The sequence below is a fragment of the Coenobita brevimanus genome, chromosome 55 (genome assembly GCF_032717465.1).
Source record: "Coenobita brevimanus isolate Jiangsu-jjx chromosome 55, ASM3271746v2, whole genome shotgun sequence".
Lineage (NCBI taxonomy): Eukaryota > Metazoa > Arthropoda > Malacostraca > Decapoda > Coenobitidae > Coenobita > Coenobita brevimanus.
The window spans coordinates 29,106,630-29,133,544 of NC_137008.1; the positions used below are offsets into that span (position 1 = coordinate 29,106,630).

The following is a 26,915-nucleotide window of genomic DNA, read 5'->3' on the forward strand; positions in this document are numbered from 1 at the left end:
ATGAGTGACTCTTATACAATAAGTCATGTCTGATGTACAAAGAAAGTCGAACACATATTCTAGTTAAAGAATGTCGATGTATCACAAACTCTTTAAGCCAGACAATACCGGTATTTCATGAGCACACAGTATAACCAACTTGAGCCAATTTTCTGACATCATGGAAGACTACTAATGGAAAGGTACTAAGGACACACCTACGCACTGGTCGGTATATAACCCCAGGGAAAGCAACTGTAAGGGCAGAGAGCTCAAAGTAACGGTTGGAGATGGTAGGAGAGGGTAGTTATTTGGTTCGCTGTTACATTACATTACTCTGTCAAGCACATCATCATATAACTTTGTAGAAAAAAACTCTGTAACCCAAGAAAGGACAATAACTCACCTCATTTATGACAAAAGGATAAAAGAGAGAGGGAAAGTGAGATAGAGAGAGAACTATGCTGCATATTCATTCTACTCTACGACGCACCATTTTACTAGCAGCGACCCTCAACACTCCACTGGTGATAGAGGGGCAGCCATTAATGTATGATACACATACAAGCTCTCTCCACCTGATCAAACCCCTCATCAACGTCTCTGTCTGTCTGTCTGTCTGTCTGTCTGTCTGTCTCTCTCTCTCTCTCTCTCTATCCACTGCACTATAGGGATGCTTGTGAGGGTAGTCACTGTGAGTTCAGAAAAACTGTACGTGCTAGAGCATAATGAATATCATATTTGAAATAAACGCCGCGTTTTTGTCTTGGGAGACCCATTTTTATATCAGAACTGAAATTCTTGTCTAGTAGTGTTACATCTTGTGAACCATCTGTGACATCACTGCATATTATTTTATATGTACATGTACCTGCCCTTCAAAACAACCAAATCCAGTGGAAATGCTGTCCAACTCCTTCCTTCCAGTGGCCAAATAAACTTACACCATTATAGTACCTATTTTTTGAGTTTATTCGAATAACCCGTCCTCACCTTAAAATATCCAGCTCAATAAAAAATAACAATAAGGAATATCAAAGCACTATTCTACTTGTGTCAAAATTCCATTTTGATAATCAAAAAGTTAATGGTATTATCAGTCAAAATAAGACATCTATCTCCCACCCACCCCCTCCCATGACCACTATCACCATAAGAAGCATAAAATATAAATGAGTTCATAACATAATTTAATGATACTTAAAGAGGGCAGCTGGTGATGACACAGCAGTATACTGGGGAAAAAGCATTGGAAGATTAAATGTTAGAGTTATCAAATAGTCGGGAAGCAGAGTTATCAGTCAGCAGGCGGGTGTTAACCAAGTCAACCGAAGGAAATGATAGGGAGTCAGTAGAAGCGTGTTTCAAGGAATCAGCATGAGGGAGTTATCAGTCAGTTATCAAGAGAAGTTGCAAGTCATCAGGAAATAAACAGAAAATAGACAGGAATAACAGGTAGTCAACATCAAGCAGTTATCTGGCAGTTACCAGGGGAGTGCTGGATTATCAGGCACTCAGTAGGAAGGAGTTATCAGAGAACCAGCAGGAGGGAATGGTTGACTTATAAACAAGATACTGACTGGCCTCGACGTCGAGGTTAATGATGAGCGTGATGACCTTTGAGGGCTGGGTGAGAGGGGGTGTGTTGAGTGGGCACGTGAGCGTCCCTGGAGGATCTCGTCACGTCACTCAGTTCCGTTCCCCACAGCTGTCCCAGCACCAGTCCTGGCGCCTCCACTTGCTTCATTTGTGGCGTCATAATTAGTAGTGAGAGTGATAGTAGGCCACTTCCACAGTTGCTGTTTTAGGTAAAGTTGATAACCAGCAGTATGAAAATATATACTCCCTAGCTTAGGTTTTCACTGTGTCCTTAGCCAGTGTTGTTGCTTAGTATATGTACCATCAAACAGAGCACTATTAGAAAGAACATCGCTAAATACCTGGTGAGCTTCATATCTTTCAAATGAAGCATTCCAAATTGGAGATTGTGTCAGATTTGATGTCTGTACGTCAACTTTGGAAGCAGCTCACTGCCACAAGAGTTTGTGACAAGAGGAACATTAGGAGGGGGTAATCTAGGAAGACACTAATGAACAAGAGAATATTAAGTAAGGAACTGGGATATGAAGCAGAGTTGAAAAGACGTTCAGAAGACGATAAAAAACATACCTGAGCCTGCTCAGGTCTATATAATCACTATTAAGACAAAAAAAGAATCATATTCGTTCCAGACAAAGCAGGAACTGCGCTAAGTGTACCCTGTTCATAGTAAGTTTCAACATCTCTGTTACACATTTCATCTATAGGTCTTCCATCACACATTACGTACAAAGAAAAACAATATTTATGTACCGAATCTTAGCCAGCACTGGTTGGACTGCGGTTTGTCACAGAGTCATGATACTGTATGTAATTCTGGAAATCATGGATAATTGTGAATTAATTCACTGCAGGCAAGGCTATGCTGTATGTCCAGTCGATTGTTATCAGCAATAACAAGGTTTCATGGAAATGACTATAATAAGTGATGAAATTATGCTTACTATCAAAGACCATGCTACCTACTGAAGATTTCATGTTAGTACCGAATGGTGGCCGGGTTAGATCTCTCTTAATTTGATTGGTTTGAAATTTTATTTACATCTGGGCTCACATATCAACAACGGGAGTTATGTTTTCACCGGTATTATATATAATGGTAAATACACACACACACACACACACACACACACACACACACACACACACACACACACACACACACACACACACACACACACACGATTTTAACCATACTCGGACCTGGTGGAAGGGTTGAGAAACATCCACACCCAATAAAATCAACTTAAACAGGTCTTACTCAATTAAGACCAAACACTGAGGACTGGTTAAGGATTATTCAGGTCTCAGACCAGTCACACAAAGATCAAGATGAGAATAAAAGCATTCGATTTTGAGCACAATCATCCAAGGATTAAGGTAACATGGAAATGCTAATTACCAGAATCACATGACATAGTTAAATCAAAGATCTCACATCTGATCTTCACCAAGCCTAGTGGAGTGTTTAAAGGTCAGGCAAACAGAAAGAAATCAGATGTGGAATATAATAATTCAAAAGTCAAGGTCACTGGGATAAGGTTAAATTTCGACCCATGTGTCTGAGTGTAAACAGCGAAACTACGACAGTTTTAATCTGAGTTGCATCATACTTCGTGCATGGGTTGAGGATCATCCAAGAGGTCGACCTATTTTTCGAGTACAATAGTTCAAAGGTCAAGGTCACTCGGCAAAATCAACTTAGAGCTCTTATCCAATGTACAGCCGACAGCAGAAGTTCGTCCCTCTTAGCGTGCGTGATACGAGCCTGTTGATCTGGTAACACTGTATGAGATAGAGTTGACAGGTACGCTTTAAATGGCTAATATTAAAGAAATGTGTTCGGAGATAAGAACACATTCCCTAATGAAAATATTAATTTGTAGCAGGTGGGATAATGTTATTGTGAAATGTTTGACACTGGTGTATGAAGATTCTTCTGGCCGTATTCTTAAACATTTCCTTCCCTTGTAGAGGCATGGGAAGGAAATCTTTAGCTGAACTGGTATTCTTAAAAAATTCCTTCCCTTCCCGAGCCGCTCGAAGGGAAAGATTTTTCCTCCGGGCAGCAGAAATTATTGGAACTTGAAGGATTTATTTGACCCGTCTCTTCAAAAATTCCTTCGTAATTTTTGTGCGTTTTTTTTGTTGTTTATTGCGTTACCTCTATATAAGACGTTGCAAGAAGCTACTGTATAATTTTATTACAACGTTTTACAACGATATAATGATTTTTTAAGTGCTGTTTGTATCTCTTTAAAAGTCTTAACCGTGTCGGCAGATATTTTTAGCCAGTTTAAACAGCAGACGACGTACTTGCGCTGCGGCGTGGTTAGGTTAGGTGATTCACACATTTCATCCGGTTATAATACCTACTGCACACTTCGAAACTACTTGGGGACCACAACGATCTGCTACTGCACGCAGTAACTACTCGGGGACCACTACAAGCCGCCTGTACAACATCCAGTGAACGTCCAAATCTACTCTATCATTGGGTATGTGTACTTTTGTTCAGCTATGATTGTAGGAACACCATTCATTCAGTGTGTAGCCCACAGGAAAAGCAAAACTGGTTGCTGAAGAGGTTTCTAGGTATTTATTTTAGGCAAATTGTTCAACTGCTGATTTTTAGGAAAAGTGGCAGATGCACTTTCTGGGACATTGTTCATAGTAAAGCATAACCCCTCTGAATAACCTGCCTCTTGTTTATCGTCAAATATTGTTATGAATGTGACCAGCTTGGTTATGTTTATGCTGTTAATCATAAAGCTAGCTTCTGTTGCTATTATACAAACTGTTTTCACTGTTGATGATAGACCCTTTAGGTAAATATTCACCACAAGCAGCACAATATTCCTGCACTTTGTTTTCTGTACTTATTACTTTCAGGGCGGTAAATGACCTTTTCCCACTGGAAAATTTTCCCCCTGAAATTGTCATTACGTTCTTTCATCTGTACCAACACTTATTTGGTTTCAGCAGAATAGAAGAAACATATTCAGTGTACTCGGAGGTGGATTTCATTTCCTGTTTCCAAACCAGAAGTTACTTTAGGTTTGGCTAATTTGTGGGGTACGGTAAAGCTGGCAGGTTAGGTTAGGTTTAGTTATACTCTTGGGTTAGGACAGTTTCTTCTGGCATGACGCTGCTGATTTCATTCCCACTCACTGTCTGTCATTCTCTAGTAAAAGCTGATCTTGTCAAAATACTTCATAAAACACCTGTATAATATATTTTTGTTGATAATCACAGTAATCAGAAAGTTTTCGGTTGCAGAGAAAACATGGCTGAACTTCCTGAAATTGCTGAATTTCAACTCCCTTATTTGGAGACTCCTGAGGATAATGTCCGGCGGTGGGAGGCACTCCTTCATGCGGGTCCAAGGAGGCGACGTCTCTGAAGAATTGTTGTGGACAGGATGGATCCTTTCCAGGCAATGTCTGCAGAGGAATTCGTTGAGAGGTTTTGTCTGCCAAAACACGCGGTCCGTGACTTAATTCATGAAATTGAGAATCAGCTCCCAGCAGCACGTGACAGGAGAGGTAAGAATTCATAGCACATTGTATGGCACCTCATAGTGTAGTTCTGAGGTAACTAACACTCATATTTGTTTTGTAAAACAATTTTCATTTGATTGCATGACTTTCAGTGTTAATACTGTACTGGTCATACTATCATGGCATCACTTTGGGTTGCACATGGAGTTACTGTTACCTTGTGCTGAGTATTTCTACTCAGGTACTTCCATGTTGTACACCATACGTATGCATCTTCAAACTTGTGTGATAAGTGCGAGTGTCATTTTTAGAAGGTTACTTCTCATAATAAAAGAACGAAACAACAATCAAGGTTGCTAATAGTGAACTTAGGAGAATGGTTTTTATGTTATGCCTAGGTGGGTCCACATGTGGTACATTTATAAGCCGACAGGCTAGTCAAAGAATCACATGAAATTTTTGGTGGTGCCTTTTTTTTTTTTTTTTTTATATTTACTCTGACCTGACACTAGACAATGGAACTGCTTAATACGATAGTGGAAGTTCATTGACAAATGTCTGTTGAGTAACATCATGAGTCAAAATGTGTTAAATGACCAGTTAATGTTTCCAAACGTAACTTTTCAGTGAACTCTTCATTATTTGCTGTCTGACTTTTTATGCTGTTCATATAACATATACAGTCACAAATTGTACATTATTTACACAGTGTTAGATATGTTTTCCAGGTTCACCTGTGCCTCCTCATCTTCAAGTGCTAATTGCACTGGGCTGCATGGCTGCTGGCAGCCACCAGAATGTCATGGGAGACTGCTACAGTGTCTCACAACCAACTGTGAGCCGATGCCTTGCACAAGTGTCACGTGCTGTTGCTGGGCTCAGGGAACGGTATGTGAAGTTTCCCGAAGGCCAAGGCCTCCAGAGGACTAAGGAGGCATTTTTTACTATCGGTGGAATGCCGGGCGTTATTGGTTGCATTGACTGCACCCACATACCTATTCAAAGACCAACATATGATAACTCTGAAATTTTCTGTTGTAGAAAGGGGTTCTTTTCTCTTAATGTTCAGTGTATTTGCGGACCAGATTTGACATTTTATAACATTGTTGCATGTTGGCCAGGAAGCGTTCACGATAGTAGGATATTCCGAAATAGCCTTGTTTGTCAGACACTACAAGAAGGAACATATCAGGGTCACCTTCTTGGGGATAGTGCATACCAGTGCAAAACTTACTTATTAACACCCATCCCTGAACCTCAGAATCACCATGAGGAACGCTACAATGCAAGCCACATAAAAACTAGAAATACAGTAGAAAGGGCGTTTGGAGTGTTGAAGAGAAGATTCTCATGTTTGGGTAAGGGCATGAGGACAAACTTAAACACCACCAAGGCAGTTATTGTTGCTTCAGTTGTCCTTCACAACATGGCAATAATGACTAGGGTAATAGATCTGGAAGATATGGAAGTGGGTCAGAATAATTTCCAAGAATATATTGATGTCCCAGTTCAGAATGAAATTGGAAATAAACAAGGGCAAGCCAAACGTAATGCTATTGTTCGCACTTACTTTTGACGTGAGTGAATTTGTCATAAAAGGTAGCGAAGAGTAAAAAGGCTGTTCAAGTGTGGAGGAACAAATACCGCAGGACAGTACATAGTCTAGGAACATAAGCATGGATAGCCCTGAGTTAATGGTCACTACTCTCACTTTCGACCTGTAACAGGCTGTGGGTCACTGAGGGCCCTGTTAGTTAGTTGGCACCCGTCGGGATCTTTTTAACGTACCAGGGGTCAATGCTGCAGGGGGTGGATTAGCTGAAGTTAAGCATGGTCTCGCACTGGAGAGAAGGAGCTGGGGCTTGATTGACTGCTATCTCCCTTGAAAGCGCCAGGCAAGGCTCTGGACCTCCACCCCTTATATCCACACTGTGCCTATGTATTAACCAGGGAACAGCTTGTTCTCCAGTTAATTGAGATGTAGGGTTTTGCCAGGAAGCAACTAGCCGTTCAGTGCCGTTTTTAAGCCAAGCAGAAGCGTACATTTCCTGGTTAATGTCTTGATAGCCATAACTCGATGTTAGCCTATGTGTTGACTACTGGGGGGGAGGGTTAATTGTATTGTAGATGTTTTTTCCCACTGACACTATTGATGCTCCACCTTGATTTATTTCACAGGTACAGTGATGGACGTTGCAGTTCTGCCATGTATGTCAGCTGATCTTTGCCGTGTCTTCTCTACCTGCATCATCTCTGTTATTTTATATTACTGTACTCCATTCTACATGTAGGTACAGATACACTACAACTGTCACACCTACACCATGTATTACATACACCACGCTACATAACAATTTGTTGTGTTAAAATGAAGAGCGAACTTTCGCTCAGTTTGACCTGAGTACAGGATTTTTCCCTGTTGTCACGGAGTTTTTTCCCTCAAGCTTGCAGTCATTAACGTAAATACGAGGTTTTTACGCTCACGGACGACAGTGATTTCCCCCTGTAGCAGGATAGTACATACACCACAGTGTGAATCGTGTGTGCCTGAGTTAGGATACATCTATTACTTCCTATCAAATTTCACACGCTTAAGTCTGCAGAAGGGAGAAACACAGTCAGTTAGTGCTGGGCAGCTACGAGAAAAGGACGTATTCGACTGAGTGTGCAAGTAGCAGTGATCACCGAGAGATTATCCAGCCTTCTTTTGCAGTTCTGCACCACCATATCCTTCCAGCTGGCAGCCCCAGAGGTGGACGTACCACGGAGCATTGCGACCTGACCAATTAGCAAATCAACCCAGTCTCTCTCACAGTTCCGTGACTCCATATTCCTTCATTTACCAGTATTTTATAGTTTTAAAAGATTTCATGAGTTTGATTGCGTTTGAGTGAATTTACCTTGGTTTTTGTTGGTAATGGAAGCATTCATTTTGATGTAATTAATAAATTCACAGCTTCTCTCTGGAGATTCTTTAAATGTTAAGTCGTGTTTCATTTTTCCCTGTTGTTCTCACTTAATTTCCTTTCCTCCAAGTTTGCACAAACTTTTCTTGATATTAATCACAACTGGTAGTTAAGCCAGTTATTCCATATTCACAATAAAACGTTCATCTCCCCATGGAGCAGTAAATTTAGGAGACAGAAGGAAGAGCATGAGTATTTTCAGTAAGAGTTGACCTTCAATCACTGTCGGCTCATGCCATACTTCCTCTGATACACATACCAGTTGTTGTGAGCAGTTTTTCTTGGGACAACAGATCAGTCCAACTGTTTCATATTCTTAGATAAAATACAAGACCCAATACAGTATTTTGTTTCGTGAACTAAATGAAGATGGATTATAATTCATTGCATAGTTTACCTATGCAATGACTTAGATAAACGACAAGACCCAATATCTTGTTTCATTAACCAAATAAAGGTGGATTGTAATTCATTGCATAGTTTACCTAACCCAGTAAACTGAACATTTTTCTTACCTCGGATTTCTTGACGTGTACCTTTTTGATATAGCTTGCTGGCTGGCATTGTTAAAATCAACTGTTTCTTTTACAACTCAGCACTTGAGATGAGGACGCATTCTATGATAATCATTCATTGCCAGACGCCATGTATCCCAGACAGGGTGGCCAAGGGCTTAGAGTTAATTGTTTTACAGGGAGGGGCACTAATCCTCCACCAACCCCACTTGACGTAGGGATGCCAACAGCATCTGGTGTTCCCAGGCGGTCACCCATCCAAGTACTAACCAGACCCAACGTTGCTTAACTTCACTGATCGAACGGGAAGCGGTGTACTCAACGTCTATGATAAGCTGAAGCGAAATGCCAGTAGTTAAGTATCTTTAAAAAAAAAAAAAAAAAAAAGAGGAGGGGTGGGTGGGAGGAAACAAGTGTCTCAGATAATTTTGTATATTTAAGCACCATCATCTCACTTATACAATGCCTACACTCCATTCATAAAAAACAACGTAACATAACCAAAAGTAATAACAATACATGAAAGGCTACACAAAAACACCAAATGTGTTGCACCTTTCCAATACCAAAACAAAGCCTCAACACTACATAAAAAAAAATACAACAATCTGCCATCTCTCTCAAAACCATGTTGATGATCCAGCTTTGCACTGAACTTTGGCACTTCTTCCCTCAGAACCATAATACATAACAAAGAATTACACAACAATACAGCTGCAAATAGACCAAAATTCACCTGAGTGCTGCAGATTCACAACCACCTAGTTACAAGACAAAATGCACAATATTATCACAGCTTTGGAATTATGTCACATAAGACTTGTACCATGGCCTCAAGAGACAATGCATTGTCACCCATGGCTGATGACTACAATATTGTCTGTTAGCATAAAACTATCACAGCCTAAAATACTGTATGTTGCAGCAAAACAGCTATCACAGCTCTTACCCAACAATACCTTCATAGGTGAATGACTACACTATGCAATCATAACACTAGAATCACCACCTCCAGACTACATAACATTATTCTAAGAGACTACAATGTTCCTATATTACTAACATCACAGATAAATGACTACACTATGTTACCATAAGACTAGAGTAACAGCTCAAGACTACACAACATTATTTATAAGGCACTATGATATTTCTTTAATACTAACAACACAGATAAATGACTACACTATGTTACCCTAGCACTAGAATCACAGCTCAACAGTACACAACATTATTATAAGGCACTAAGATATTCCTTTATTCCTAACATCACATAAATGACTATACTATGTTACCATAAGACTAAAATAACAGCCTCAACACTACACAACATTATTATAAGGCACTAAGATATTCCTTTATTCCTAACATCACATAAATGACTATACTATGTTACCATAAGACTAGAATCACAGCCTCAACACTACACAACATTATTCTACGGGACTACAATGTTCCTATATTATTGACATCACAGATAACTGACTATACTATGTTACCATAAGACTGGAATAACTGCCTCAACACTACACAACATTATTCTACGACACTACAATGTTCCTATATTACTGACATCACAGAAAAATGACTATACTATGTTACCCTATCACTACAATCACAGCCTAAACACTACACAACATTATTATAAGAATTACAGTAATAATTCTTAACAACTAAAAAGGACTAACCACCTACTCAAGCCTCATCGGCTGAAATTTCCTGGTATTTCTTCAGGTAATATAATCTTTTATAATGGGCTGCCTCCTTGTCCAAAATGCAGCCTCCTTTTTTATCACAGCAGCCTCCAACTCCTCTTCTTTTTTTCTCTTTCTGATTTTAAACAATTCCCTTTCCATTTCAACCCTCCAAGCTTCAAAATCCTTGGATAGAGTGCTTTTTTCTAATCTGGCTTTGGCATCACTTTGTTTGCACTTAAGAGTTTCTGTCTCTGTTGCCATCGCCTGCTCAACGAAGGCTCTGTTTGACGTGGAAGGTTCACGATGTTCACCTTCGAATTTCAGCATGCGGTTCCGTTTCCTACGAGGTGTTGGGGATTGTGACTCTGGCTTGAGCCTCACACACCCGGTGGAAGAGATGGAAGGAACTGGTGGTGTCACAGTGTGTTGTGGCTGGCTCGGATAGGAAGTGCCCTGGGAAGGATAATATTCATCATCATCGATGATATCTACGTCACTGGCCGCCACAACCAACTGAATCTCTTCTGATCCATCTTCCTGTTGTGCTGCAAATATTGAAATAATGGGTAAACAGCCTGCTATTAAATATTAAAGTTAATCTGCCCTAATTACACATCAACATGACTCACCTAAGGATTTCTTGATGTTATATGATGACACGTATGGTACACAACAAATGTGCAGGACTGACACAAATAGCTTCATAGATGGATTTTGAAAAGGAATCCCATGAGATGTTATAGGCTGATGATGATTGTAGAGAATGCAAGGGTAGTCGAGGAAAATATTATGAAACTGCCAAGATAAAACGAGACAAACTGGGGTAGCACAAAAAGGACAACGAGCATTACCTCTCCGGCCATCAGAATCAAAATTATTGCCAAGATCCTCCACCTCGGCTTTAATAAGGCCAATGACGTTTTCGGTTCTGTTGTCATAATCAGGCGGTGGAGCACCACCACCAGTCTTCTTGACTTCAATTTTATAGTTATCATGGTCTGCCTTTGCCCTGAAAAATCAAGAAATGACCAATAAATAAATAAATACAGTAACAAAAAAATCAAAGTCCATACATGATAACTTCACAAAACCTAACATTTCATTCCTAATACGGTATTGTGTTCAGGTGTTCAAATCTGTTTCCTATGATCTGGCAATTTTTATTGGTTAAAGGCATGGTCACACTATTTTTTTAAATTATTGCTTTTTTTCCCCACCAGAAAAACAGTAGCTGCACGGTTTGTGAAGCAAACATTCAGGTAATATTTCATGTCACTCTTGAAACATCTATTTCATACAATATACAAGGTCCAATACATGATATGTTCTGTTAAGGTACACAGTATCTCTAAATTGTTTTTATTTACATTGGTGTGAGAGAATGATTGATTTAACTTCGAGAAGTATTACTGTTGCTTTGAATGTGACCATAGCTATAGATGATATACATGAAAAATATTCATAAGTCAGTTGGTAAAGAAGCCTCCAGCTCAAAGAAAAGTGTCAATACAATGGATTTTATACTTTCTTCCTGGTACTGTAAGAGTTACTGATTTATTTATCATCTAACAATACCAAACTGACATTTCTTATGCATTCCCCAAAAGTAATATGGTAAAATAGGGTCTCTGGGTCAAAGAAAAGTGTCAATACGATGGATTTTTTACTTTCTTCTTGGTACTGTGAGAGTTATTGAGTTGTCTTTTTTATCCTCAACCGGTAACCATACTACACTTTCAATTCTTACGCATTCCAAAAAAGTCGACTGGTTAATTAGGGTCCCTGGGTCAAAGAAGTGTCAATACAATAGATTTTCAACCTTCTTCTGGGTACTGTGAGTTAGTGAGCTGTATTTTATCACATAACGATACCACATTAACATTTCTGATGCATGGTTACTAAATGGAGGTGACACTCAAGATGTGACATAACTTGGCAGTAGAAGAAACCCATGTTACTTACTTTGTTTTTAAACGATCCCAAGCCTTTCGCAGTTGTTTTACTTGTCGGGGAGCACCCACCACACCAGACAAATTGAATAGGGAGGCCACCTTCTCCCAGGCCTCCACCTTCGTCACCGCCCGCCCATCCGAGCGGCGGTCATTTATTATTGGGAACCAGCGCTCTCACTTTTAGGGATTTTGTCCCTAGATTGGAACTTTTCAGTACATTTAGTGACAAATTTAGGGATTTTGTATTTTTAGGGATTTTTTGGTGATTTTTGGTCATATTTAGTGATTATTTGGGGATTTTTGCTTATTATGTGTTATAATTGACATAGAATGCCCTCAGTAATGGGTGAAAAGGGTAAATAGCTTGTAAATATTGCCAAAATAGTATTTTCTTTGTGGTCAGCTGTTTGTGAACATTACTCTGTTTTGGAAATTTTAATTGGTCAGACGTATTACAGTTTCAACCAATCACGAGCTAGCATTTCAAGTTTGTTAATAGGCCGCCATGTTGCAAGCTTTCTCACACACGCTGAGTAAGTACTGAAAAATTATTTGAGTTTTTAGCCCTAACATTAAATGTTACTTCTTAGCAGACCCCCATACATATAAATAAGGGTTGTATATGAAGTTTATGACAAGAGAATGTCATGACATAACGTGGAAAACGTGTAATACGGTGAGTGATGTAACTTTTTGTTGGCGAATGCTAAGAGCCCTCATCGCTTTCACGTAGCCTGTTTTGATGATTTTGGGCCATATTCAGAAATCACTAGGGATACATTGAGTACACTGAGTTATTGAAAGTGTACATATATAATATTTGAGTGGTGATCAACTTGATCAAGGTAAAGACGGAAGGAGAAAGACATACAGAGGACGATCAAGGCAGAGAGGTCCTGGCAAAATCAGTGATACTGTCAGGCTTGCTGCTTGCAGTTGTATAATATTGTATAAATGAAGCATGTCCTTAGTCCTGTTTATTTTACTTTTTGTTAAGCAGTGTATTATTAGCTAAATCTAGTGATCATTTATCTACTTTTCAATTATGTTTCCATACTGAATGGAATGTCTGCATGTGAACTATGTTTGGAAGACCATCCACGATTGTTGAAACATATTAGAAATGTAAAATCCAATGCAACAGACAGTGAAGCTCATGAGATAATTGCAAATACACTTAATCAATAATTAGTTTCTTGAAGAACAGAGTAAACGTAATTTATTTTGATATATGGAATAGTTTACTTATGCTGAAAACACATTTGTTTCTTTCTACATATCTATACCTGACACCTATTCTTGAGAAGTCCTTGTGAAGAAGGATGGCTACAACAAAGCAACTCAGCAGTTACAAAGTTCACATCCTCCTAAGGCTCTTTAGCATTTACACCCACTCTATTAACCTAGCACATTTTATTTCATATGGAATATATCATGTTACTCAGGTATCTAGGCCTAGATTTATCCAGCCTCCTCCCTCAAAATAAGAAAATGTGGAATAATGGAAAACCATTATTTATGTTCTAAGTACTGTATATTGATGATGTGTAAATGAAAGATATTTTCTTTAACACCTTTGCTATAGGCCTATACATTATTTATATGGATTACATATATTTTTATACATATACAGAATATCATACTATATACAATATATTGCTGAAAATTAGTGCCAGGAGCATATTACATGTTACAGTATTATTTTTGTTAAACTGATGCTTTAATTTGGATTAAATCAACCAGTTCCTGGGTTGTACCTGATTTATCTGAGAAACTGTGATTCTTTTAGTCATATGGAGTGAAAGTAAACCAGCCTTTTTCAACTTGTTCTCCATAACTGATCCCCTTCCTTCAATCATTCCTCTCTCTCTCTCTCTCTCTCTCTCTCTTTATATCTTTATTCCCTCTCCCTTATCTTTCTCTCCCATTCAGTTAGCCATAATTTCCTCTCATTTACATTCCTGCCTTGTGTGAAGCAATTGGTCTTCTCCAGCTTCCTTATTTCTTCTGTTCTTACACTATGATGATAATAGTCTGTATACTTACTTCTCGCCTTCATTCCCCCCTTTCTTCTCTTCATTAATTTATATCTATGCAGCCTATTTATTAGTGTTTTCTTCCTTCATATCTCCTTCAGCTATTTATATCTGTCTTTCTTTTTACTCTGTTCCCTTACTCTTTTTCTTCTCTTACTCCTATCTTCCTACTTTTTTTTATCCATCTTTCTTCTTCACCTCTCCATTCATTCTTTACTTCTGCTGCCTTTATTTTAACTCTCATTCTTTTCTTCATTTTTATCTTTCAGCCGTCTAGTCAGAAATAGGATTTAATTTCATTTTAGTAGGCCTATTCTGCAAGTTCCTAGACCCAGAGGTTTCACTTTGGTAAAACAATACTGAGTGAGGGCTTTTTGAATTTATTTTTATCAATTTGCAGACTGTCTCCTGTAACCAAAGCAGAGCTATAATTTATACTCTTCATTGGTTCATTGATTAAATTTATGTAACTGATGCTTGATACTGAAAAAAATATACCTCATGTTTATTAAAAAAAATTGTTTTATTATTTCATAAAGTAGTATTTTTCTACAGTATGTGTAAGTACATTTATATTGGTATTTTATATTTGGGGATTTTTTGTCCAATCTGGGGATTTTTTGCACCAAACCTAGGGATTTTCATATCAACTGTTGTGAGAGCCCTGTTGGGAACATCGCCACTAGTGAAATCAGCAACTCCAAAGCTGGTCCAGTGAGTGGAGGCTGCCTTCTTGATGGTATATTGCTGTGGTCCATTTCAGAATTTGTAATATTAGCAATAATGCGGAGGAAGGTCCAAGCACGTTCACACTTCGCAACTGCTACACACGTGTGGAAGGCAGTGGTGGCAGCGTGACTTTGTTTACATTCCCAAGCTCCGGCATACCAACCGTTGAGATGCAGGCTCAGGTTTGGTCAGCAGGGCTACCAACCTGAAATATTCCCTTCCCTTCCAAGGAAATCTTTAATCATACCGAAGGGAAAGAAAAATCCTTCAAAGGGAAGGAAAAGTTTAGGGAAGGAATTATTTTTAAGAATACGGGTGTTCGTTACGGACACAGACGCATAGGATTATTTGGACTGGACTGATGTTGCCAGCAAGTATTATATGAAATATTATAGAACGATTGCAGTCCTAAAGGTGAGGTTGCAAGAAAACACTAATTACGATGTCAGTTACACACTAAACAAACACAGAAACTGACAGTTCGTGTTTCGCCAGTATGCGGTTTAGTTTTACAAGTTAAATCACTTCCTTTTCCGACCTCTCTCCCCACCCGTCTCTTCTCTTCCTAGTCATGCTCTGCCATCATCCACGTTTTATCGTTAATGCTGAATACCGTATGTCTGTAGATAAACTGTGGGAAACAATATAAAAGTGTCAAATGAGCTTCATTTCCTTCTCCATCGCTTGAAATGTTATCCATGACTTGAATATAAATGTTAGTAACATGAATAAATCGTCACTGTGGTGGTTAGGAGACATTACTCGTCACATTATATAACATTTATATAACCATCGTTAATACAGTGCTCCAAATACACTCCCTCTCCACCCCCTCGCCGTCTCCTCTCCTCCCCCTTCCACTGTCTCCATCACTTCTCCCCCCCTCCCTTCCCCCCCTCTACCAGTACCCCTTGTTTCTCTCCCTCAACACCCCCAACCCTTCCCAACGATTTCATTTAACTGACTCTGCTTCTGTTTACCTCCCTAACTAGATCGGTTCTTCATAATTTGAATACAGTTATTACCATTTACAGGACTTTGAGTCTTAATTGTAATGACATTATAAACACAATACTCGTGCATGTTATATTGCCAACTGTATTACACACAAGTAACCAAATTACTTACATAACAATATCTCCATCGTAACTATCAGTGTTCAATACCATCCCCCCCTTGTGGATTCCTTCCCTCCTCGCCTCCTTCCCGCTTTCTGTATCCCTCACTCCTCCCTTCACGTTATAACATATTTATCTGTGTCCCAGCTTGTAATATATGTAATCCCTTCCCTCACCCAAAGTATTCCTGCTTCCATAATCCCCTCCCCCCCACACATTGTGTTCCGCACTAAAGTGAGACCTATGAGATACGTCTACTTATATATAGTTTAAAACAATATGCCATCGACATATTTTGATCTGAACTCCCTCAACGCATGATCTTACAAGGTCTGAGAATGCAGTCAGCAAGATTATCCCTATCATTCCATTCCCATAGCTGCATTGCATGGTTAGAACAAAAGGTAACGGCATGACTGTCCGTCAGCGCCCTGAACATCTGTTCTGCAACTGCCGATATTATCGATACAGGAGTGACAAGGACTCGGATGGATAGGAAGCGAACCTTTACCATAATTAACCCTTACACCGCGACAATCTCATACTTCCACTTACATCTGCCTGCTGTCCGGGCTCATGACAAGCATATTCCGATAAGGGCTTAATCTACTCATCCAGAGGGGTATAATCCCCCTTCATCGTATATTACGATGATTATGGTAGCCAAATGTATGAGGATACAGCTTTTGTGACTATCATCTATTTTGCTATATTTAATCGTAACTGAAGATCTACAAATTATCACCAAGAATACTCTCTCCCCACCCGTCTCTTCTCTTCCTAGTCATGCTCTGCCATCATCCACGTTTTATCGTTAATGTTGAAAATCGTATGTCTGTAGGTAAACTGTGGGAAATAATATAAAAGTGTCAATGAGCTTCTTTTCCTCCATCGCTTGAAGTGTTATCAATGACTTGAATATAAATGTTAGTAACATGAATAAATAGTCACTGTGGTGGTTAGGAGACATTTCTCGTCATCATTTATGTAACACTTACCTAACTATCGTTCTTACAGTGCCCAAAATATACTCCCTCTCCACCCCCTCGCCGTCTCCTCCCCTCCCCCTTCCACTGTTTCCATCACTTCTCCCCCCTCCCTCCGCCCCCATTTCCAGTAACCTTTGTTTCTAGCCTGCAACACTCCGAATCCCTCCTCACCGTGTTATTGTATTGACCCTGCCCAACTTCTCTCCCTTGTCATTTCAAATGTCTTTTTCTCTCCCTTTTTCATTTTTGTCTCGGGAATCGAACAACATAACGATGTTTGGGTCATGTTTTTGTATAGTATCCTTTAATAATGTGTAATATTATAAGGACCGTGACAATGGCGGTCAAGAGGCATTAACTGTTCAAAGGACGGCAGTCAGTGCCTCAGTTTAATGATCATTTTATATCTCCTCCTCTAGCCATTAATATCTTGCTTACACTTATTTTATAAATCCCAACATACATAAAATATGAAGCACAAATGTCCTTCTTTTCACCAAAGAAAGTATAAAATGAAAAATAATCATTGCGTATGTTGTATGACTGAGGTGGTTTGGATATGTGGAGAGAATGGAGAATGAAAGACTGACTAAGAGGGTGTATGTAGGTGAGGTGGAGGGAGGGAGAGGGAGGGGTAGACCGAGGATGAGGTGGAGGGATGGAATTGACAGGAATATATGGGGGAGGGGGGGTTGAGTTGGGGGGAGGGGAGTCAAATGGTGGGTGACAGAGCGACTTGGAGGCGTTTTGTTTGCGACAACCCCTTCGGGATTAGGGCGTCGGGCTATAGATAGATAGATAGATAGATGTTGTATGATCTACACGCATCCAGAAAATATTTTCTTAAAAGTACTGTCAGTATTCTTGGTGATAATTTGTAGATCTTCAGTTACGATTAAATATAGCAAAATAGATGATAGTCACAAAAGCTGTATCCTCATACATTTGGCTACCATAATCATCGTAATATACGATGAAGGGGGATTATACCCCTCTGGATGAGCAGATTAAGCCCTTATCGGAATATGCTTGTCATGAGCCCGGACAGCAGGCAGATGTAAGTGGAAGTATGAGATTGTCGCGGTGTAAGGGTTAATTATGGTAAAGGTTCGCTTCCTATCCATCCGAGTCCTTGTCACTCCTGTATCGATAATATCGGCAGTTGCAGAACAGATGTTCAGGGCGCTGACGGACAGTCATGCCGTTACCTTTTGTTCTAACCATGCAATGCAGCTATGGGAATGGAATGATAGGGATAATCTTGCTGACTGCATTCTCTGACCTTGTAAGATCATGCGTTGAGGGAGTTCAGATCAAAGTATGTCGATGGCATATTGTTTTAAATTATATATATATATATATTTTTTTTATGTGTCCGACTCTGGGCATAGGCTTCACAGCCTGCTCTCAAGGCCCAGTAGTCCTCCTACATACCATACACCTCTCTACATGTCACCACTTCGGCGCTAACACCCACCGTCCATATTGAATACATGCTAGGGCTGTCTCATACAGGACTGGTGTATTGGTATTAGCGGGGGTACTTTTATGACATGTCGGCGGGTCATCTGGTAGATCAGGAAAGTCTGCTTTTTATGAAATTTAAATCCTTAAACTGTTCCCTGCCCCAGCCAGGATTCGAACCTGGGTCCATCAGGACGCAGGCCGCCTCTCTACCGATTCAGCCACCGCCTCCCCCAAATATAAGTAGACGTATCTCATAGGTCTCACTTTAGTGCGGAACACAATGTGTGTGGGGGGGAGGGGATTATGGAAGCAGGAATACTTTGGGTGAGGGAAGGGATTACATATATTACAAGCTGGGACACAGATAAATATGTTATAACGTGAAGGGAGGAGTGAGGGATACAAAGCGGGAAAGAGGCGAGGAGGGAAGGAATCCACAAGGGGGGGATGGTATTTAACACTGATAGTTACGATGGAGATATTGTTATGTAAGTAATTTGGTTACTTGTGTGTAATACAGTTGGCAATATAACATGCACGAGTATTGTGTTTATAATGTCATTACAATTAAGACTCAAAGTCCTGTAAATGGTAATAACTGTATTCAAATTATGAAGAACCGATCTAGTTAGGGAGGTAAACAGAAGCAGAGTCAGTTAAATGAAATCGTTGGGAAGGGTTGGGGGTGTTGAGGGAGAGAAACAAGGGGTACTGGTAGAGGGCGGGAAGGGAGGGGGGAGAAGTGATGGAGACAGTGGAAGGGGGAGGGGAGGAGACGGCGAGGGGGTGGAGAGGGAGTGTATTTGGAGCACTGTATTAACGATGGTTATATAAATGTTATATAATGTGACGAGTAATGTCTCCTAACCACCACAGTGACGATTTATTCATGTTACTAACATTTATATTTAAGTCATGGATAACATTTCAAGCGATGGAGGAGGAAATGAAGCTCATTTGACACTTTTATATTGTTTCCCACAGTTTATCTACAGACATACGGTATTCAGCATTAACGATAAAACGTGGATGATGGCAGAGCATGACTAGGAAGAGAAGAGACGGGTGGGGAGAGAGGTCGGAAAAGGAAGTGATTTAACTTGTAAAACTAAACCGCATACTGGCGAAACACGAACTGTCAGTTTCTGTGTTTGTTTAGTGTGTAACTGACATCGTAATTAGTGTTTTCTTGCAACCTCACCTTTAGGACTGCAATCGTTCTATAATATTTCATATAATACTTGCTGGCAACATCAGTCCAGTCCAAATAATCCTATGCGTCTGTGTCCGTAACGAAGAATCTTCATACACCAGTGTCAAACATTTCACAATAACATTATCCCACCTGCTACAAATTAATATTATCATTAGAGAATGTGTTCTTATCTCCGAACACATTTCTTTAATATTAGCCATTTAAAGCGTACTTGTCAACTCTATCTCATACAGTGTTGCCAGATCAACAGGCTCGTATCACGCACGCTAAGAGGGACGAACTTCTGCTGTCGGCTGTACATTCTTTATGGAAAGGTTCCGGTGAAAACAAAGATAAAGAAATGAGACTCTGAGAACATTAAGTCAACGAGAAATGTTAAAAATGAAAGTCACTGGACTGGATTGATTAAAGGAGTTTTAAGAACTCGATCTGAACTAATATTTGTGGAAGCTTTGACAGTGAGGTTAGAATAAATATATTGTATTTAGGGAACAACCAGTGAAAGGTCAAGGTCACAATGAAATGCCGACTGCAAAGGTCACACGACAAGTTCAGCTCAAACAGTTTTGATCTGTTATGATCCAAATTTAGTGGAACGGATAAGGATTGGGGATGACCAGAGATTCTGTTTTGAAAAAATCAGTCATTGGACCACAGGAGTAGATGCAAGTTCTACCCGTGTGTCTGTGCTTGTACAAAAAAAACTAAAACACTTTTGATCTGATTTAGATACATGTTGGTGGGTGATACGAGGGTCCGCCAAGGAACTGACTTTTTTTTTTTTTTTAAGAATAGGTAAAGGGTCAAGGATACATGATCAAGTTAACTTAAGCAGTTTTTATCTTGCGTAGACTAAACGTTGTGGAAGGGCTCAGTTTAAACCGAGGAGATATACAGTATATTCGATAATAACAACAGTCAGAGGCCAAAGTTCCAAAAGGTAAAATCCCGAGGTAATTGGACAAAGTCAACAAAGAGAGCTTTGATCTGATTTGAACACAATTCGGTGAAATCATTAAGGATTAAGCAGGAACAAAGTAACTGTTTTGAGAGTAATCTATCAGGGGCCAAGGTCACAGGGCAAAGTCAAATATTCTGTCCCTGGACCCGTTAGTGGGCGCATGAGTTGCACTCTCCGGTTGCTCCTTTACATTCGTCGTACTCCCGGACGATTTTACTAAAACAAGGAGAAAGTACTGTACATGGGGCTGAAAGAGTTGGAAATAATCATATCATCGTTAAGCCTAAAAGTATCACATTTATTCCTGTTACCATCACAAAATTTTATTCACCCTGTGAGAGACAACATGGGACTTAAGTCTTTAGTAATAAGGTATAAAAAGGATTGCAAAAATATCTGAGACAAAAATGTTTCACACCATATTAAGTACAGCTTGGTGGTAATATAACAAGAGTTATACAGTCAAACTTATATTAAGCCAAACATGTGTTCCACACAAACGTACTATAAATTAGGGGAAACCTGGAAAATTAGTTCTGCAGGCAGCAGAGAAACTTTGCTGAATAATTTCGGTGTATCTTACTGGGAATTAGTTCACAAGCTTAAGTTCACTTATATTTTATTTGAGTTGAAGCCGGACGATTTTATTCAGTTACAGGTAAATCATTCATAGGAAAGGGAGAGCACTGCTGCTGGCTCAACAACTCTGCCGTTTCAGCTAACCAGATTATTTCATTCTGTAGTGCCTCGTGAGTCCAAGAGTGTTAGCCATTTTTTTCCGATAACATATTACCAAAATATTTTGTCGTCGCTTCCAACAGGCTATTTTATTCGACTCTGGAGAGACTTTTCTTTACCTCCTGCATTATGCGCTATAAAGGCCTTTCATAATCCGACCGCCTAGTAGTAATAAGAATACAGTAAAAACAATTAAAATCGTTACTGAACTGACAGTGTTAACAGCAAGCACGAACGTCAAAAAAGGCGACGCGACTCATAACAACTTATTCCTTGCCACAGTACTGCGCTCGGCCCCTAAATTCTTCACTTGCATCACAAACCTTGCCTCTTCCCTTCACCCAATGATTGCGTCAACTCCAGTATTACTTGTAACGCCAGATAATTTTATTCAGTTGGATGTGTGACCTGTGAGTTTGGAGTTATATGTTTACTTCCTAATCCAATTATACTAACAGGAAACACAAAAATCTCTATGAATCTTCACCAACGGCTAAAAAATTACTTCACCACAATTATGCCTTTTAAATTTCATTCTTGCTATTCCTTGTCGATTTTATTAAGTTTAGGGGAAACTGTTCACATTGTTCGAGTCAGACATGGTCCTCTTTAACGTTTCCTCTACTTCGTCGCTCTCCAAATTGAATAAAATCATCGAATATTAGCAAGAATGAAAAACACATTATCGTAGTGGATGGAATATATGTATTTACGGATAAGAGTGACTCGAAGCCTGAAGGCTTTATCATGGAAGTATGTTATTACATATTCCCTACTTTAAAAACGATACATTAGATCAGTGATGTTATATGCCTCCCTGGCATGGGTCTCTATCCTATATAACATCTAGTACATCACTTTGCAGGCCATACAGAACATTGCTCTATGTATCACTACTGGCTGCACCAATACCATCCTCCACAACTCACTCTTGTAAACCAAAGTCCTAGCTGTAAACGAATATCTTGGCCTGAGCGGCACAAACTTCAGTGGGGCAGTGGGTGCGAACACACAAAACTTCTGATATTTTATGACACAGCTACACTAAAAAGCTAAAGAAAAAATACAGTCACTAAAGAACATTACCATCCTCTCTTCAACAACTTCCCACCTCCAGACACTCCAACTCTAGCAATGAAGGAACACTATACTTCAAACCCCGCTCCCGACATCCACCCATCAGAGGTATCCTTGAAAAGAGCTGACCGAGCTCACTTTGCTAAGCATAGGAGGGGACATCACCCAACCCTCCTGTGTTACAAGCTTAGATTTAGACTGGGTGGATGGAATCTCAGATGACATGTACCGATCATGCTAAAAAAAAAGTCACCACAATATAATCCACATGATTGAGCACTTCACAGAATGTCACACTAATATGATGAAACAACATAAGCGGTGTAGAGGCAATATATATATATATCTATATATATATATATATATATATATATATATATATATATATCATCATCAGCCGTTTGAGTATCCACTGCAGGACCGGCCTATCCCGACCGAAGTCGGGACGATACAGCCATTGTATCTCTACCAAGTGGCTTAGGCTGTCTGGTTGAGATTGTATGTAGGGTGAGAAGTGCTTGTAAGTGTAATTGTAGTGATGGAGTGGCTTTGGATGTGTGTGTAGTCTGTGAACCAAGTGTAATCGGCCCGTGCAAGCTGACTGGGTGCAAGCATACTTTACAGTAAGCGACACTGGTTCAACCACAGCACCCCTTGTGTCCGCCAATGCAGTACGTGGCCGGGTGAACACTCCCAAAGTTTATTACCCTGGCGGGGCGCGAACCCTTGTCCACCCATGTATGAAACGCACACTACCACTGTACCAGAGGCTCCACATATATATATATATATATATATATATATATATATATATATATATACAAGGCTTGGTGGATGAGTTTGAGAGAGTGTGTAAGAAACGGAATCTAAAGGTGAATATAGGGAAGAGTAAAGTGATGGTCTTTGAGAGAGGTGAAGTCAGTGAATGTACAGCGAGGTTGGATGGTGAGGAATTGGAAAATGTGAGTACCTTTAAGTACTTGGGTAGTGTGATGAGTAAGGATGGAGGTTTGGAGGGTGAAGTGCTTGAAAGGGTACAACAGGGAAGAAAGGTTGCTGGTTCTTTGAAAGCAGTGATAAGAAACAGGGAAGTGAGCCTGGAAGTGAAAAAGTTACTACATGACAGTATTGTGATACCAACTCTAACGTACGGAAGTGAAGCTTGGACATTGTTGGAAGGACACAAGTCAAGAGAGAAAGCAGTGGAAATGAGTTATTTAAGAGGAGCCTGTGGAGTCACGTGGAGAGAGAGGCTGACGAATGAGGATATAAAGGAGCGTTGTGGTGTGGTTGTGGATGTGATAGGAAGCGTTATGAGGAACACACTGAGGTGGTTTGGCCATGTGGAGAGGATGGAGGGTGAAAGACTGACGAAGAGAGTGTATGTGAGTGAGGTGGAGGGGGGAAGAGGGAGGGGGAGGCCGAGGATGAGATGGAGGGATGGGGTGGAGAGGTATATGAGAGAGGGGGGTGTGAGTTGGGAGCAGGGCAGTGAAATGGCGGGGGACATGGCGACTTGGAGGCGATTTGTTTGTGGCCACCCCAAACGGGATTGAGGCGTCTGGCAATATATATATATATATATATATATATATATATATATATATATATATATATATATATATATCTATATATATATATATATATATATATCTATATATATATATATATATATATATATATATATATATATATATATACTCATTCATTGCCAGACGCCATGTATCCCAAACGGGGTGGCCAAGTGCTTAGAGTTAATTGTTTTTTACAGGGAGGGGCACTAATCCTCCACCAACCCCACTTGACACGTAGCGAGAACGTTATGCCAACAGCATCTGGTGTTCCCAGGCGGTCACCCATCCAAGTACTACGACCCAGCGTTGCTTAACTTCGCTGATCGGACGGGAAACGGTGTACTCAACGTGGTATACATATATATATATATATATATATATATATATATATATATATATATATATATATATATATATATTCATTGCCAGATGCCATGTATCCCAAACGGGGTGGCCAAGGCTTAGAGTTAATTGTTTTACAGGGAGGGGCACTACTTCTCCACCAACCCCACTTGACACACACACACACACACACACACACACACACACACACACAGATATATATATATATATATATATATATATATATATATATATATATATATATATATATATATATATATATATGTTTGTAACCTTTTGTAAATAATATATAGTATGTAAATATAGTATGTAAGTAGTTGTAAGTAGGATCCAAGTAGGGCGTCAACGCCCAGTGTTATGTCTTAGCGCACATATACTATGACTGGATTTGAATGAGATCATGAGTTCCGTAGTCGCACCGCCGCCGGTCTAGCCTGAGAGAGCCGGCGATCAGTAGCTGTCTGTACGGGTCTGGGAATGGACATGGATGCTGTCCGGTATTGCTGTATATTGATTCAAGACGGTGTTTAATATATTGTCAGAAAACTACCACAAGTCTTTGCCTTCACCTGCAAGTGGCATAAAGGGGGGCATTGACAGCATTAACATTTGGTGGAAAGCGAGTGGGATTATACTGGTTTAAGTCTTTTGTGGGCTGCTTTAGCTGTGTCTGTCTTCCCACGCTACTGTCGCTGCTGTTCTTCCCACGACGACACACAGTCTATCTCCGCCCTAGCCTCCAGCCCTGTTTGCAGTCTTGGTGTGGAATCGTTCTAGCAGCCTGACGTAATTTTGGGAATTTCCTCCACATCAACACCCCACCTATCACCACGCCATTACAGCCATGTAAGGCTCCTGCTTCTATCAACCTACAACCTGCCTTTGCCTGCCTGTGTTCCTGTCTGGCCTGCTGTAAGGGTTAGTTTCAGCCCCCACAAACTCCACCCCAGACCCCACTCCAGGAAGCAGCCCCCAACCGCCGCCCGACGCCGTTACGTCATCGTTTTCCCCACCCACCACACACACACACTGACGTCACCCAGGGAGCGTGACCACTCACACCGAGCTACGTCACAGTCTCCTGCTCCTATCAGCTTCTCGTTCCGCCCAGTGGAGAGCCACCTCCCAGTGACGTCACGGACACTTCCACCCAATCACGAGGAGACGAGAGCCTCACTTTTTCTCCAACCTTGGTACGGATCGCATCTTACTACAAGTATTTCCTACCTGCATTTTCATGCAATTCCTCATTCAATCACACTGATTAATCCCTTTCTACAGAGAAGGCAAGCTGTCTCTATAGATTGTGATATTTTCACCATTTACTTTTATCCATTCATTGCATTCTGGTCCCTTATTTTCCATTGAGTCAGAATTTTTCGTTCACTCACTCCTACTTCATTCCATTTTTTCCTAATAATACTCATACTTAACTGTAAATAACATTCATTTTCACTCATATTCATTGTATATAAATCATTTCTTCACAGATTATAAATATTTTCCTTTATTTATTCGCATTTATTCATCCATTTGTACATTTAGTTTCATTTGCTTACTTCCTACTCTGTTAATGTCCTTTTTTAAAAGGGTAGATCTCTCACCTATTGAACCTGACGGTAACACAGATAACGCTGTATGTAGTGATAATGTAAATCTTCGTAGTGGCAGATCTTATAACCAACCGTAAGTTCTCTACCTGTTTCTGCTACACCTGTTACTCCTACCCTAAATCCATATATATTACCTCCAGATACTCTATCATCTTCTCCAACTGATTCTCCTGAAACCACCCAGTCTTCTCCACAGTCTTTATCCCTCCCTACTACTACACATACACACACCACTACCGCCACGACACTTCCTTCTCACACACCGTCTCAGTTCACTACCGTGCCTACTTCCTCACCTTCGTGGTCTCACCCTCTTCCTACGATGGCAACTCAGAACCCTCTACCTCCCCAATCCATATATTTAGATGATGTGAATAGACCCAAATTTACAGGAGAGGATAATACTGTTTCGATTTACGATTTCCTCAGAGAGGTCGAAAACGACATTCATAATCGCCAGATTGTAACTGAACCCTTGAAAGTTTCATATCTTCTCAGTCGACTCCATCATGGCAGATCATTAATAGGAGCCGCTATTCGTGCGGGGCACTTCGAAGATTGCCAAACGTTTGATGCGTTTCGCCAATGGCTTATTCAATATTGTTGCCAACATTTCAATTCTGCATCCCTTATAGGGTTAACTAATCTTCTCAAGCAAATGCGGAGGACATGAAGGTACCTCCCCAACATGCAAAAGTAATTGAGGCAGCCACTACTACGAGGGCGACGAGTTCAGAGTTGCGCCAGTTATTCCGTGGTACTCAATGGGTAACAACACAACAGGGAGATCATGATTACATTAAATAATTTTGCTAACTTGTTCGGT

General features: G+C 40.1%; 2 pseudogenes; both read right to left on the reverse strand.

Annotated features, from left to right (window-relative positions):
* Positions 1-8,784: 8,784 nt before the first annotated feature.
* On the reverse strand, positions 8,785-8,898 carry LOC145401517 (5S ribosomal RNA; annotated as a pseudogene).
* A 15,464-nt stretch (positions 8,899-24,362) lies between these two features.
* Positions 24,363-24,478, reverse strand: LOC145401518 (5S ribosomal RNA; annotated as a pseudogene).
* Between the last annotated feature and the right edge of the window lie 2,437 nt (positions 24,479-26,915).